Source organism: Aquarana catesbeiana, linkage group LG07 (assembly GCF_042186555.1).
Source record: "Aquarana catesbeiana isolate 2022-GZ linkage group LG07, ASM4218655v1, whole genome shotgun sequence".
Lineage (NCBI taxonomy): Eukaryota > Metazoa > Chordata > Amphibia > Anura > Ranidae > Aquarana > Aquarana catesbeiana.
This window is the reverse complement of record NC_133330.1, coordinates 5,170,894-5,188,105: the sequence shown is the minus strand read 5'-3', so window position 1 is coordinate 5,188,105 and position 17,212 is coordinate 5,170,894. Positions and strand designations below refer to the sequence as shown.

Sequence of the window (17,212 nt, the reverse complement as noted above, 5' to 3'; positions counted from 1 at the left end):
AGGCTCCATCACACATTTTCCATCGGATTTTCCGACACACAAAGTTTGAGAGCAGGATATAAAATTTTCCGACAACAAAATCCGTTGTCGGAATTTCCGATCGTGTGTACACAAATCCGATGCACAACATGCCACGCATGCTCAGAATAAATAGAGAGATGAAAGCTATTGGCTACTGCCCCGTTTATAGTCCCGACTTACATGTTTTACGTCACCGCGTTCAGAATGATCGGATTTTCCCACAATTTTGTGTGACCGTGTGTATGCAAGACAAGTTTGAGCCAACATCCGTCGGAAAAAATCCTAGGATTTTGTTGTCAGAATGTCCGAACAAAGTCCGACCGTGTGTACGGGGCATAATTCTAATCAGGATTAGAAAGAATGTAAACATGTACTGAAAACATTATTAGTGCCGTGTGCACAGTGAGGGCAGAGTGCAATACATACAAAATAGAATACAATTATATACAGAACTTACAAACTTCCATTACAGGAGCTGAATCCTTAAAATCAGTTCTGGCAATTTTCAAGGCGAATAGGCAAGTGTTTGTCAAACAAACAGGGGGGGACAAAAAAATGAACCAAAAAAAATTACTGTGTAGCAGGGAGTAGCCATTTTAGTAATAAAGTGGATTTCTAACAATCCCCAATTCCTTTAAAAAACATGTTTGGGGGATGCCCTAAATCTGACTATGACATAGCGCACATATACGATCTTTACAAGTACAGTATGTACTACAGCAAAATGGACATTTACAAAGTAAAGAAATACCATTTAAATTGCCAATAAATTTAATTTCCCCCCAGCCTGGTTTTCTTTGTATAAAATGTGAATTACCAGTAAATTTGTTTTGGCACTTTTGCTCTAGTACATTCAACAGCAAGAATGCAAACAATTCATACCAGAACCCTTAATCTTGTTGAAGGTCTGTTATGGGTTTTAACCACTTCGCGCCCGCACTATAGCCGAAAGACGGCTGCAGCGCGGACACTATCTGCCGGTGGGCCGTCCCTGGACATCCTCCTGATTACTTCCGCGTTGCACGCTCCCGCGGGCGCGCATCGAGGAGGTTCTGTGCTGGCCATGTCCCTTGGACACAGCCAGTCACAGATCGCTGAAAACGGCCAATCATAGGGGCCCTTTTCAGCACGATCGGCGGTGCCAATGAGAGACGATCCCATATGTTTACATATGAGATCATCACTCATCGCAGGTGTTCTGCGGCTCTCCCTCCTCACACAGAGACAGCATGTGAGGAGGGAAAGCGAACCGCTGCGGCGGTAAGTAAAAAAAAAAAATGAAAATAAAGTGTCAAACTGCCATCTGTCCCTGCCATCTGTCCCTGCCATCTGTCCCAACTGTCATGTCCCAGCCATCTATCCCCAGTGCCATCTGTCCCCACTGTCATCTGTCATCAGTGCCACATAGTGCCATCTGTCATCAGTGCCACATAGTGCCATCTGTCATCAGTGCCACATAGTGCCATCTGTTATCAGTGCCATCTGTCATCAGTGCCATCTGTCATCAGTGCCACATAGTGCCATCTGTCATCAGTGCCACGTATCAGTGCCATCTGTCATCAGTGTCATCAGTGCCACGTATTAGTGCCATCTGTCATCAGTGCCACGTATTAGTGCCATCTGTCATCAGTGCCACGTGTCATCAGTGCCACGTATTAGTGCCATCTGTCATCAGTGCCATCTGTCATCAGTGCCACTTGTCATCAGTGCCACGTGTCAGTGCCACATATTAGTGCCATCTGTCATCAGTGTCACGTGTCATCAGTGCCACGTATTAGTGCCATCTGTCATCAGTGCCACATCAGTGTCAGTGCCACATCAGTGCCATCTGTCATCAGTGCCACGTATCAGTGCCACGTATCAGTGCCATCTGTCATCAGTGCCATGTCAGTGTTACGTGTCATTGTCCTGGTGCTCCAGGGCCTTCAAAAGTGTAATAGGTAATCAACAAGTTAGATATGTAATTTATGCTCCTTAAACACCTGATAGTGCTCCCTGCATGTTGGGCCTCTCTATGTGGCCACGCTGCGAAAAAGTCCCACACATGTGGTATTGTAATACTCAGGAGGAGTAGCAGCATGTATTTTGGGGTGTTATTTGTGGTATATACATGCCATGTGAGAGAAATAACCTATTACAATGACAATTTTGTGGGGGAAAAAACAAAATCTTCATTTTGCAAAGAATTGTGGGAAAAAATTACAACATCAAAAAGCTCACCATGCATCTTACTAAACACCTTGGAATGTCTACTTTCAAAAAAGGGGTCATTTGGGGGGTGTTTGTACTTTCCTGGCTTGTTCGGGTCGCAAGAAATGAGATAGGCCGTCAGTACATCAGGTGTGATCAATTTTTTATGATTTGCACCATAACTTGTAGACTCTCTAACTTTCACAAAGACCAAATAATATCCACTAATTTGGGTTATTTTTACCAAAGATATGTAGCATTATAAATTGTGGCCAAAATTTATGAAGAAAAAATACTAATTGCAAAATTTTATCACAGAAACTAAGAAAAATGTGTTTTTTTTCCAAATTTTTGGTCTTTTTTCATTTATAGCGCAAAAAATAAAAAACCCAGCGGTGATCAAATACCATCAAAAGAAAGCTCTATTTGTATGAAAAAAAGGACAAAAAATTAATTTGGGTACAGTATTACATGACTGAGTAATTGTCATTCAAAGTGTGACAGCGCTGAAAGCTGAAAATTGGTCTGGGCAGGAGGGGGGTTTAAGTGCCCAGTAGGCAAGTGGTTAAGGGGGATCCCTACGCAAAAAACAAAACAAAAATCACAGAGTGGGCTCCCTAAAATTTATAGCAGACCCTTCAGGTCTGGTATGGAGTTTAAGGGGGTACCCCATGCAAAAAAACAAGAAAATAGGACATGGCATCGCCCCAATATCCTTACCAATATCTTATCTATGAAAGCGGTCCTGCTAGCCAGGAAAGGGGATAACCTGGATGTGCCCTGCCCCCTCCTAAACAATACCAGGCCAAATGCCTTAAGATGGGGAGGATACCTTGCCAGGGGGAAACCCCCCTGGTAAAGCACTTTGTCCCCATGTGTATGAGGACAGGGACCTCTTCCCTACAACCCTGCCATGGGAGTCCGGGTACTGCCACGAGGGACATGTATCAATAAAAAAAAAGTTAGTAAAAAACATAATTTTTAAATGAGCAGTGATTTACTGATGCTTAACCACTTAAGGACCGCCCGCCATCATTTTACGTTGCTACTTTGAAGAGGAATATCGTTGTTATGACAGCAGCTTTTCCATTCAAGCTACCTTTATTTTATAAACAATGGCTTGGGGAACCAGTCTGTATGATTTGGCCACAATGTAGTGTACTGAGAACAAGATTAGAGATTTATTTTTTGGATAAATTCTGGTGTCTCTTTTTCAGACTTTGGACCGAAGTAACAGGTGCGGAAAAATTGGTCTTTGGGTGTCGGTGGCGCCTTCACACCGTATTCCTATAGAGATAATCTTGATGAAAGCAAAAATTGGCCTTGCTGTCAAAAATTGCAATGATATGCACCTGTCAAACAGGTGCCGAAAAATTGGGCTTTGGGTGTCGGTGGCGCTTTCACACCGTATCCCTGTACAGGTACTTTTATTGAAAGCAAGAATTGGCCTTGCTGTCAAAAATTGCAATGTTATGCACCAGTCAAATTAGTTTTTGGGTGTCGGTGGCGCCTTTATACCATAACCCTATGCAGGTACTCTTGATGAAAGCAAGAATTGGCCTTGCTGTCAAAAATAGAAATGATATGCACCTGTCAAACAGTTGCGGAAAAATTGTTCCTTGGGTGTTAATTGTGCCCATGAAACCTACACCAAAATATTTCTTCCAGATGAAATCAACACCCACAAAGCTAAGCAGCCTAGACAGTCTTTCAGAGATTCAAGATCCAGGAAGCACTTAATCGGTGACATCGGCATCAGGGGATTAATAGCTGCTGCCAATCCAGGACTGATTCATTTTGATAAATGTCAGCCGGTCCACTGTATCTGTGGACAGACGCACTCTCTTATGTGTCACAAAACCTCCAGCAGCACTGAATGCCTGTTCGGAAAGCATGCTGGATGCAGGGCAGCCCAGTAGCTCTATTGCATACTGGGCAAGTTCTGGCCAGCGGTCTATTCTCATGACCCTGTAACCCAGTGAATTGTCGACTGGAAAGCTCTCTATATCTGTTTTCGCCCCTAGATAATCTCCCACCACATGATGAAGACGCTGCCAATGGGTTGTGGAAGCTGACAGTCCTGGGAGCCGAGGACTAGAAAATTTTGAAAAGGCATCACTGAGGCACCCCCCTTCCCCACCGCTCCTCTCTTGACCAACAGAAGCCTCAAAACGAAGTTTTCCACTAGACTGTAACCTACCAGAGTCAGGAAAGGCATTACATAAACTTCTCTTTAAGGCATCCTCAAGAGATTTCATCTTCTGCTCCCTCTGTGGCGATGGGATGAGTTACAAGATTTTCCCCTTGTAACGGTAGTCAAGGAGGGTTGCCAACCAATAGTGATCCTTCTCCTTGATGCCACGTATTCCTGGGTCCTTTTTCAGACTTTGAAGAATGAGGGAGCCCATGCTCCACAAGTTGTACATGCCATAAGGAAAAATGACTCCATGTCCCTAAAGGAAACTTTGATTTGCAACTTGGAACAAGTGGATGACTTTCAAAAAATAAGGTGTTTATGTGGACCTCCTCATTTCAAACTGCTCTCAGTAAACTTGGGTGAAATGCTCAGTAGATAATGACCTCCTTATTACAGATGGTTATGGTTGTATTTTTAGATTATTGTATATTAGGATTGCAAAAATACCCCCCACATATCGTATCAACCCCCCTTCTTTTTCCTCCTTATTCATTTCTCTTGCTTATTGACTTACTTATTACTTACTTCTGATGCTTGTTAATTTATTATAATGCCCTGTACACATAGAATTTTGTGATAGGACCCTGTTGTCGGAAATTCCGACCGTGTGTAATCTCCATCACACATTTTCCCATTGGAATTTCCGACACACAAAGTTTGAGAGCTTGCTATAAAATTTTCCGACAACAAAATCCGTTGCCGGAAATTCCGATCGTGTGTACACAAATCTGAAACACAAAGTGCCATGCATGCTCAGAATAAATTAGGAAATGAAAGCTATTGGCTACTGCCCCGTTTATAGTCCCGATGTACGTGTTTTACGTCACCACGTTCAGAACGATCGGATTTTCCGACAACTTTGTGTGACCGTGTGTATGCAAGACAAGTTCGAGCCAACATCCGTCGGAAAAAATCCATGGTGCGATCAATGTCCAACCGTGTGTACAGGGCATTAGTCTAGTCTTCTTTGCACAAGTAGTATTTATGTCTGTACTCGATTTTATGGACCGCAATTACCTGTCTTATTGTAATACCCTCTTACCTTTACAATAAAAATAAAATAATAAAAAAAAAGAAATGCAAAAAGTGCCAAACTTCCAAATGATGTTTTAAGCATGAATTCTGGATAAGCTTTAAGTGATAATAAGACATAATAATGCCTCAATGAGATCTTTGTTCCTCAGGCTGTAGATCAGAGGATTCAGCAATGGGTTAATGAGGGCAGATGTGACTGAAAACAGTTTGTTCGAAGTGTGCATATTGCTGGAGGAGGGAAAAAAGTAAATAAAAATCATATTATGGAAGGTAAAATAGTAATTTTAAGGTTAACCAAAACATAATGGAACTGCTACATTTGGTCTGTGGGTTGCAATGACTCCTGACCATGCAAGTATAAGTACATGTGTGACCCCCTGACATGTTTACATTTTATAAAAGACATTACTGAATTTTTTTAGTCAACTGAAAATGGCCCAGAAATACGAAAAAAATTTCAAATTTCACAATGATATTTTCAGAGGGATGCCCGGATTAACTTCAAGTGATAATAGGACCTCATAAGTGCCTCCATAAGGTCTTTGTTCCTCAGGCTGTAGATCAGAGGATTCAGCAATGGGTTAATGAGGGCAGATATGACTGTGAACAGTTTGTTTAAACTGACCATATTGCTGGAAGTTGGAACCAAGTAAATAAAAATTAAAGATCCATAAAAGATGAAGACCACAGTGAGGTGTGATGAGCAGGTGGAGAATGCTTTCCTCTTTCCAGTCTTGCTACGGATTCTGAGGATGGTACTTAAAATATAGACATAGGGAAGAAAGGTCAAAATAACTACTCCTGATCCAAGACCAACACCTATTAAGAATACGGCCACCATGTTTATGAAGGGGTCAGTACATGTAATTTGATATAAGTGTGGAAGGTCACAAAAGAAGTTGTGGATGGAAGTTGTTCTGCAGAAGGACAACCTGAGCAAAAATAAAGTATATACCAAAGAGATGGTACATGAGGCAACCCAGATCAAAGAGGCCACGCGAACACGGACTCTCCAAGACATAATTAGCTTGTAATGTAAAGGGTGTCAGATGGCAAGGTAGCGGTCGTAGGACATAGCCGAGAGCAAGAAAAGTTCTGACCAACCAAAGGAAATGTAGAAAAACACTTGGGATATACAGGCAGGAATGGAAATTGATTGGCCTTTTGTGACCAAATCAAAGAGCATCCTTGGTGCGGTCACTGATGAATAGCACATGTCCAGAAATGCCAAGTTTGCAAGAAAAAAATACATCGGGTTGTGCAGATGGTAGTCAGTGAGGACCAAGAAAAAAATAAGAAGGTTTATGGTAAGAGTCATTAGATAGATCAGAAGGAAGAGCACAAAAAGTACATTCATGGTTGGTGGATGGTCTGATAGACCCACAAGAGTAAGATAGGTAAGCTCTGTCATATTCCTCATAATATAATTTTTTTGTTTGTTTAAATTATTCAATATAAAACAGTAATACAATTTTGGATCTGAGGATTTAATAATTGGAAAACCTGTCTGTGGTGTTCACACATTCTACTCAGATTTACATGTAAGCATTTCTACCAGCTAATGATTTATTCTTATATAAAATGTTGGAAGTCCTTCAGGACAGTCTGCTGTGTTGTAAAAACACAAACCTGAAGGCTTATTACAGATCTCCTAAGATATAATTGGTATAATTGGTATCACCTTGAGATAACCTTTTTTCTATAATTTAGTAAAGTCTTTAACAATTAAATTTAAAATCCACTGTAAGTATTTTTTTAACCACTTCCCGCCCGCCCTATAGCGGATTGATGTCCGGGAAGTGGTTCTGTTATCCTGACTGGACGTCATATTACGTCCAGCAGGATAACAGTCTGACACACCGCTACACTGATCTTGGTAAAAAGCCTCCGGCGGAGGCTCTTTACCACGTGATCAGCCGTGTCCAATCACGGCTGATCACGCTGTCAATAGGAAGAGCCGTTGATCGGCTCTTCCTCACTCGCGTCTGACAGACGCAAGTAGAGAAGAGCCGATCGGCGGCTCTCCTGGCAGGGGGGGTCTGCGCTGATTGTTTATCAGCGCAGCCCCCCCTCAGATCACCCCACTGGACTACCAGGCATGCCACTAGGACCACCAGGGAAGGGGCAACGTGGATGGCCAGGTATGTATCCCATGGCCATCCACATGTGCCCAATCTGTGCCAATCAGTGCCCACAAATGGGCACTGATTGGCACTATTATGTCAATGATCTGCCCAGCAATGCCCAGATCTGCCCAGCAATGCTTTATCAGTGCCACCTGTCATTGCCCATCTGTGCAACCTGTCATTGCCCATCGGTGCCACCTGTCAGTGCTCATCTGTGCCCATCTGTGCCCATCAGTGCCCACCTATCAGTGCCCATCAGTGCCACACATCAGTGCCACACATAAGTACCCATCAGTGCCACCCATATATACCAATCAATGCCACCTACGAGTGCCCATCAGTGCCGCCTATGTGTGCCCATCGGTGCCACCTATGAGTGCCCATCAGTGCCGCATACCAGTGCCACCTATCAGTGCCCATCAGTGCCACCTATCAGTGCCCATCAGTGCCGCCTATCAGTGCCCATCATCAGTGCCCGTTAGTGCCACCTCATCAGTGCCACCTCATTGGTGCCACCTCATCGGTGCCCATCAGTGCCGCCGTATCAGTGCCCATCAGTGCAGCCATATCAGTGCCCATTATTGAAGGAGAAAGCGTACTTATTTACAAAAAAATTTAACAGAAACAACGAAAAACTTGTTTTTTTTCGAAATTTTCAGTCTTTTTTTATTTGTTGCGCAAAAAATAAAAACCGCAGAGGTGATCAAATACCACCAAAAGAAAGCTCTATTTGTGGGAACAAAATGATAAAAAATTTGTTTGGGTACAGTGTATCATGATCGCGCAATTGTCATTCAAATTGCAACAGCGCTGAAAGGTGAAAATTGGGCTGGGCGGGAAGGTGTCTAAGTGCCTGGTATTGAAGTGGTTAATCATTTTATCATTTTATCACCTCTATTACTTATTGGTTAGTGGACAGAGTGACCCAAAACACAATAAAAGGAACATTGCTTTCCTTTTAGCTTCCATCATTTTATAGTTACATTTTTATAAAGGTTGTTCATTTAAAACTTTTTTGGATTGCACAGTTTAAAGCCCGTAAGGAGCTATAACCTTTAGACTTGGGTGGGTACAAATTGTCCAGGGTCACCACAGTTTGGTAGCTAAACTGACCAAAATACAGAAACACAAAACGCAGGTAGCTGTCTTCCTGTAGAACATTGGATCTTCAGCTCTTAGATTTTGGTGGCTAAAAATTTGCCAGTGGCACTATAATTTGACTGCAGCACCAACAGGCCTTAAAGGAGAGACAAAAGTCACAGGGAGATGTCTATATAAAAATACATAGAATGTAGTCCTTAGGTATGGAGGGGTAAAAATTGGCCAGTGGCATCATAGTTTGAAGGCCGCACTGGCAGATCCAAATGTTTAGACGGAGGTCATAGTCAGCAATCTTCCTAAACATGCTTTAAAGAAGAATTGGCATGGTATATTTTTACAAAGTTACATCGTCCAGCTTGGACCAATGTAACTGTCAGGACACTACCTAGAAAAGAGACTCACAAGTGCCAATATGAAGGCCAAGCACTTCTGCCAGTATCATTTGTAGCATGGTAGTTTTCACAAAAACATGCACAGGTGCAATCTGTCTGTGCGAGTCGGTGCGCGTGCATACCTATCCAATTCCAGAACTGGTGCCAAACACCCTTTTTAAAGAAAGAAGCAGTGACAAATGGTTACCGGATGATCTTCAGCTTGTCGGTGACCCTCGCCTCTGGTGCATCTTTGTAAATATTCTCACTTCCTGTTACTGACTCAGCTTATCTCTGAATTGCCTGTCTACCTAACCTCTGATTGTGACCTCAGCTCATTTAAGGATTCTGCTTCTCCCGTCAACCATCCATGACCCTAGCTTGGTTCCTGACTACTCTGCTGTCCTCCTCACCTATCTGTTTCACCATGTATGATCCTGGCTCTGGCTTCTGATCATGCTGTCATCTCTTATTCTCTGATTAGTCTATGACCTCAATCGGGATCCTGACCTCGACAATGCCACTCCAGTTCCTTCCCTGCTGGTGATATTCTCCACCACCTTCACCTTCTGCAGGTGTCAGCACTCCATCAACTGCCTTGCCTGACCTGCTCTTCCACAGTGAGCCTTGTGTTTCAGCTGAGGTCCACACCCTCCTCCCTTAGAACTATCCAGCTGATCACCTCCTGGAGCAGCTACCAGTGAACTGGTCTATCGGCAACTGTGCTCATTAGGGCCTTGTACTCCCTGTCATCACCACTGAGGGATAACATGTGCTTGTACCATAGCCACAAGGAAAGCCCGCTAGTCATTTCTTTTCTACCAACCAGGTACATGACAGTATCATCCAGCCAATATGTCAGAGGCTGAAGGAGGTGATTCCCTGTTAGAGGCCTTGTGCCAACTCATTTTCACACTCAAGCAATCTATGGAAAGCTTACAGGGCAGCTACTTCCCACTGGAAGGTTGACTTAAAAATCTAACTGCTACCTCTGCATCGCCTGTTCAGAGTCCACCAAGAGCTTCCACTAAAGCAGCCTCAACCTCCCAGGGCCATTAGCCAGTAACCCCTACTTTGCTGATTCCAACGGAATGCAGAGTTACAACCCCTGAGTGGTATGTGGGAGATCTGTGGAAGTCCAGGGCTTTGCATGCTAGCTGTACTCTGCTGCCCCCGGACTTTCTCACATGAATTGTAAAGGTGGGATTTATCATATCCCTTCTGTTGGATGAACCTCTATATTGAGCAGAAAACCTCATCAAACTGAGTAGCTCTGCCCTCAATACAGGTATGAAATTGAGGCAATGGCACAACTGTACGATAACCCCCAATGAACTGCAACAGCTGAAGCTGCCCTTTTTACGCTCTTCAGCAAGGCTGTCAACCTGTGGAGAACAATACAGTTGAGTTTCACAAGTGGATGGCAGATGCAGGTTTTAACAATGCTGCCTTGAAGTGCCGATATTAACTAGGTCTGTCTGAGATGCTCAAGGATGAACTCAGCCGAGTTGACGCACCTGACTCCCTAGAGGGCTTTGTACACTTATCCCTCCAGTTGGATGACTGTTTACAGAGACAACATACTGCACATAAGCACATAAATTTAAAGTCTTGAAGAAACAGAAAACAGAAACCATTTGTTGACTCTGGCATTGTTCTCTTTTTTCAGAGCCATCCACTGTGGACAAGTTTGTCCTGTAATCAATTGGAACCATCTGCTTAAAAAGGTAAGTGTAAGAGTCCAGGGCTTACTACGCATGCACCAATGGCGCAATGCCGCAAGAGGAAATCCGTGCCAACTGAGCATGCGCCAAAGACGCCTCAGGGTGCCAACCCGCACCTGCGCAGAAGACTTGATGGAAAAGGGCAGGAAAATGCCCAGGACGCTCACAGGAAGTGACGTCAACCTGATGGAAAAAGGCGGGAAAATACCCAGGAGGCGCACAGGAAGTGACATTAACCAGATGGAGAAAGGCGGGAAAATCCTCAGGAGGCGCACAGGAAGTGACCTAAAACTTCCCTATATAAGCCCAGCCCAGACACTGCCAAATTGCTGGATTATCTTCAGTCCCCCTTGTTCCTGTGCTAGTGTGTGATCTGTCTGAACCTGTTGTGACCTGGAAACCTGACTACTCTTGATTGCTGCTTACCTTTGACCTCGGATTTGTACCTTAACCATTCTACTTCTTTGCCCCTTTTTGTACTTAGCTGCCAGAACCGACCCCAGCTTGGATCTCGAACATTCTTCTTCTGCTTAAACCTTTTATGCTTCATTGCCCAACTGGACTTGACCTCAGCTCGGATCCCGGACTAAGGCTTGCACGGTGCTCCGCACCCTTGGCACCCCTGCCACTCGGTGTCCCTACCAAGTCTCTGTCTCCATCTCCAGAGGCTTTAATGACCTGAGGTACAAAGGAGACCTCCCCACTACTTCAGTCTCACATCAGGTACGTGGCCTTTGCGACAGTAAGACCTCATTGACTCTAGTGCCTACTTGATGATCATACACTCTTTTCCCAATATTGACTTGTTTCCACTGACCAAATTTTAGCTATTAGATCTCATTTCCATTAAGGGATATTATTATTTATAAGAAATTCCAAAATGTTGAGCCAGGAAGCATCCAATTGGCTTTGGGGATCAAGAAGAAATTTCTTGTTTGTTGTAGCAAATTGCCTTTTCTTGCCTTCATCTATATCAACTGCATGTTCTAATTACTGAATAAATTGGGGGAAGGAATGGGACTTTGTATGAAGCATGCAGCCCAGGAGGTATCACGAAAAGAATGTGTCTGGCAGGTACATTCCATAAAAAACCATATATGCGTTGCATAGTAATATAATGTATGACAAAAAAAATATACAGTAGAATTTATTTCATGCAGGAAGTACAGTAACATGATTGTATGATAGCATGGCAACATATTGGTTCGAATTGTAAACATTATTATAAACCAGAATCATTATGACGTGTCTCCACAATAAAAAACATAAACTTGATAAGTTGGTATACTTCAGTAAGGCATATTCAGTAACATGTTGGTAACAGTCTTGGGATATAAAGAGGGGGCGTCTAATAGCTCGACGTGTTTCGTGGCTACTAACACTCATCAGGAGCAAATGTAAGGTGGGTGTCTAAGAAAAATATTATAATAAATATTAGAAGTAAACATTGTTGACTGAGTCTATAGGAAGAGGAGGAAAAAAGCAAAAAGAAAATGAAAACAAATTGTACTTAATGCTACTTACACTTGTGAATCTGGGCATAAGTGTGGAGAGCTGGCCGCTGGCCGCAAAGGTCATTAAGAAGAAATGTCTTGTTTGTTGTAGCAAATTGCCTTCTCTTGCCTTCATCTCTATCAACTGCATGTTTAGGGGTCTCAGGTTCCAAAGTGTTTTTATTTTATTTATGTATTTATTTATTTATTGGTGCTTTTGACAGACAGGTGCCTTTTTTTCAACCTATGTAACATTCGTTTGCAAGTTAATTTTCTTTCTGTAGCCTATTTGTTTGTACTGGTTCTCTATACATACAACTATGAGCCCTTAACATTTCACATTTAAATAAGAAGTTACTGAAACTCCTAGTCAGTATTGAAAAAAATACAAAAAAGCCACATTTCCAAAAATGACTTTGTGTAGCGATGTACCGGTCATTGAACATAGTGAGAGTAAGAAGAGTTTTGAGCTAGTAAAGTAGAGAAAGAAGAAGACTTGAGCTGTACAGACAGGGAAGGCAATTGATCGGCTTTTGGTGACCAAGTCAAAAAAACACCTTTGGTGCAGTCATTATCGAATAGGACATGTCCAGAAAAGCCAAGTTGCCAAGAAAAAAATACATCAGTGTGTGCAAATGATGATCGGTAAGGAAAAAAATAAAGAGATCTATGATAAGAGTCAACAGGTAGATTAGAAGGAAGAATACAAAAAGTCCATTTATGGTTGGTGCATGGCCTAATAGCCCCCCCAAGAGTAATGCCGCGTACACACGGTCGGACTTTTCGTCTACAAAAGTCCAACGGACGCCGACGGACTAAAGCTGGCTGGTAATCCGATCGTGTGTGGGCTTCTTCGGACTTTCAGCAGACTTTTTCAGCCTCAAATCCGACGGACTTTAGATTTGAAACATGCTTCAAATCTTTACGTCGTAACTACGACGGACCCCGAAATCCGCTCGTCTGTGTGCTAGTCCGACGGACAAAAAGCCATGCTAGGGCAGCTGTTGGCTACTGGCTATGAACTTCCTTATTTTAGTCCGGTGTACGTCATCACGTACGAATCCGTCGGACTTTTGTGTGGTCGTGTGTAGGCAAGTCCGTTCGTTAGAAAGTCTGCTGCAAGTCCGCCGAAAGTCCGCCGGAAGTCTGTCGGACAGGCTGTCGGACTTTTGTAGACGAAAAGTCCGACCGTGTGTACGCGGCATTAGAGTAACCTTTATGAGAATCAACATATTATTTATTTCTTTTCAGTGTAATTTTATCATTCTGAGGAATTGTTAATAGGAAAGCATGTCCACACATTATGCTCAGGTTTTCATGTAGACTGGTTACTCAAATAATGACTTATATAAATTGTACAGGGTGCCAAGGATGGGTCTTGGAAGGGTGCTATGTGGCACCAATATTTGGGTTGTGGTTCCTTTAAGAGAAATGGTTTGTGTACTCAGGGGTCTCACCCGTGATGGGTGAGGAATCCAGGGCTAGTCAAGTAAAGTAGAGGACTGACTCGCAGTGGATGAGTGAGCTTGGGGTGGACTTAACAGACTGCTGACCTCAACCTTTGGGATGAATTAGAGTGGAGACTGAGAGCCAGGCCTTCTCAACCAACATCAGTGCCTGACCTCACAAAAGCGCTTCTGGAAGAATGGTCAAACGTTCCCATAGACACACTCCTAAACCTTGTGGACAGCCTTCCCAGAAGAGGTGAAGCTGTTATAGCCGCAAAGGGCAGAGCCAACTCAATGTTGAACCCTACGGTCCAAGACTGGGATGCCATTAAAGTTCATGTGCGTGTAAAGTTAGGCGTCCCAATACTTTTGGTAATATAGTGTATGCTTCTTTGGATATTATCTGTACATTGTAGGTAAGACATATATGCTTAAAACATAAACTGAAATGTATCACCCTGATGAAGTGTCATGTCAAGAATTGAAACACGTTGGGGTCTTCACATACAATATACATGTTCATGTGTTTCTTTGTGGTTTACCATGACCATGGAGCTACCTATGCCACGCACACCAGAGAATAATTGTAATTATAGTTATTTTAGTGCCATGATTTTAGTTTATTTCTAAATTAATAGCCTGTAACAGTTTTTAATGTTTTGTCTGTTTGCAATTTTGGGTATCTTCAGTTTTTCCTGATTTGCAAGAACACATTTTTTTAACCTAGAAAAATGTGTTATCTAATAATTCAACACAGTCTAATACTCTTTATTTATCTTGTTTGCGAATGACTTGATTGTGAACGGATACAGGTCCTTTTGTGCAATAGATAAAGAAGCAGCTAAATGTTGACGCGTTTCGCAATTCGCTTCCTCAGAAAATGACACAAAACACGAGTTTTGCATACAGCTTTTATAATAGCCTTGTTGGGTACCTAAAAAGTCCCAGTGATCTAATACCTAAAAAGTCCCAATGATCTAATAAAAAATTTTTTTTCTTTAATATTGTAAGGAATAGACATGTGGACGCCGGGGATTTTTGTTTCGGATACATTTGTTCATTTAAGAATTATGTTTTGCCATATTCATTATGTTGAACTGATTTGTTTAATATCTTCGGCATTCTGTTTCTATATCTTCGTATATTTTGTGTATTTGTATACTCATTGGTTCAGGCGGATTCCAAAAATTTTGCAGTTTTTTCAGAAGACTGCCACAGTATATATTCGATACATTATTGAATCGAATGGATTTGAATTGGAAGGATTCAATATTTTCAGACGCTAGTCCGACTCTCCAAGAGAAATGGCATGAGCTGATTGGACAATATCTACTGTGTCATGTGCATCTGAATTGAGGAATGAAGTGAAATTCAGGATCCATTCCTTATCCAAATTATCTAATGAATTTGAAAATGTAATTTATTTCCCCATGGGACCGAACTACTATCACATCATGTGATGTCATCTGAATTAAACAAGTGCATTTGTTAATTTTGTTATTGTATACATATCAACACTTACACTCATCTGGGGTCCTTGTAGTTGGGATAAAATGAAGAAAATCATTTAGTGAAAATATTTGAAATAGTATAAATTATGCAAAATATTTTGATCAATTATGAAATCAAGACTGCTCCATCATAACTCCGTCGTCAGTAGGGATGAGCCGAACACCCCCTGTTCGGTTCGCACCAGAACATGCGAACAGGAAAAAAGTTCGTTCGAACATGCGAACACCGTTAAAGTCTATGGGACACGAACATGAATAATCAAAAGTGCTCATTTTAAAGGCTTATATGAAAGTTATTGTCATAAAAAGTGTTTGGGGACCTGGGTCCTGCCCCAGGGGACATGGATCAATGCAAAAAAAAGTTTTAAAAACGGCCGTTTTTTCAGGAGCAGTGATTTTAATAATGCTTAAAGTCAAACAATAAAAGTGTAATATCCCTTTAAATTTCGTACCTGGGGGGTGTCTATAGTATGCCTGTAAAGGGGCGCATGTTTCCTGTGTTTAGAACAGTCTGACAGCAAAATGACATTTTGAAGGAAAAAACTCATTTAAAACTACCCGCGGCTATTGCATTGCCGACAATACACATAGAAGTTCATTGATAAAAACGGCATGGGAATTCCCCAAAGGGGAACCCCGAACCAAAATTAAAAAAAAAAAAATGACGTGGGAGTCCTCCTAAATTCCATACCAGGCCCTTCAGGTCTGGTATGGATATTAAGGGGAACCCCGGCCAAAATTAAAAAAAAAAATGACATGGGGTTCCCCCTAAATTCCATACCAGACCCTTCAGGTCTGGTATGGATTTTAAGGGGAACCCCGCGCCAAAAAAAAAAAAAAAAACGGCGTGGGGTCCCCCCAAAAATCCATACCAGACCCTTATCCGAGCACGCAACCTGGCAGGCCGCAGGAAAAGAGGGGGGGACGAGAGTGCGGCCCCCCCTCCCTCCTGAACCGTACCAGGCCACATGCCCTCAACATTGGGAGGGTGCTTTGGGGTAGCCCCCCAAAACACCTTGTCCCCATGTTGATGAGGACAAGGGCCTCATCCCCACAACCCTGGCCGGTGGTTGTGGGGGTCTGCGGGCGGGGGGCTTATCAGAATCTGGAAGCCCCCTTTAACAAGGTGACCCCCAGATCCCGGCCCCCCCCTGTGTGAAATGGTAAGGGGGTACATAAGTACCCCTACCATTTCACGAAGAAAGTGTCAAAAATGTTAAAAATGACAAGAGACAGTTTTTGAAAATTCCTTTATTTAAATGCTTCTTCTTTCTTCTATCTTCCTTCATCTTCTGGTTCTTCTGGTTCTTCTGGCTCTTCTGGTTCTTCCTCCGGCGTTCTCGTCCAGCATCTCCTCCGCGGCGTCTTCTGTCTTCTTCTCCTCGGGCCGCTCCGCACCCATGGCATGGGGGGGAGGCTCCCGCTCTTCTCTTTTTCTTTTCTTCTCTTCTTCTCTTCTTCATTTTCTTCTCCGGGCCGCTCCGCAATCCATGCTGGCATGGAGGGAGGCTCCCGCTGTGTGACGGCGCTCCTCGTCTGACAGTTCTTAAATAACGGGGGGGCGGGGCCACCCGGTGACCCCGCCCCCCTCTGACGCACGGTGACTTGACGGGACTTCCCTGTGGCATTCCCCCGTGACGTCACAGGGAAGTCCCGTCAAGTCACCGTGCGTCAGAGGGGGGCGGGGTCACCGGGTGGCCCCGCCCCCCCGTTATTTAAGAACTGTCAGACGAGGAGCGCCGTCACACAGCGGGAGCCTCCCTCCATGCCAGCATGGATTGCGGAGCGGCCCGGAGAAGAAAAGAAGAAAAGAAGAAGAGAAGAAGAGAAGAAAAGAAGAAGAGAAGAGCGGGAGCCTCCCCCCCATGCCATGGGTGCGGAGCGGCCCGAGGAGAAGAAGATAGAAGACGCCGCGGAGGAGATGCTGGACGAGAACGCCGGAGGAAGAACCAGAAGAGCCAGAAGAACCAGAAGATGAAGGAAGATAGAAGAAAG

General features: G+C 43.3%; 1 pseudogene; it reads right to left on the bottom strand.

Annotated features, from left to right (window-relative positions):
• Window positions 1-5,921: 5,921 nt before the first annotated feature.
• Window positions 5,922-6,878, bottom strand: LOC141102470 (olfactory receptor 5A2-like; annotated as a pseudogene).
• Between the last annotated feature and the right edge of the window lie 10,334 nt (window positions 6,879-17,212).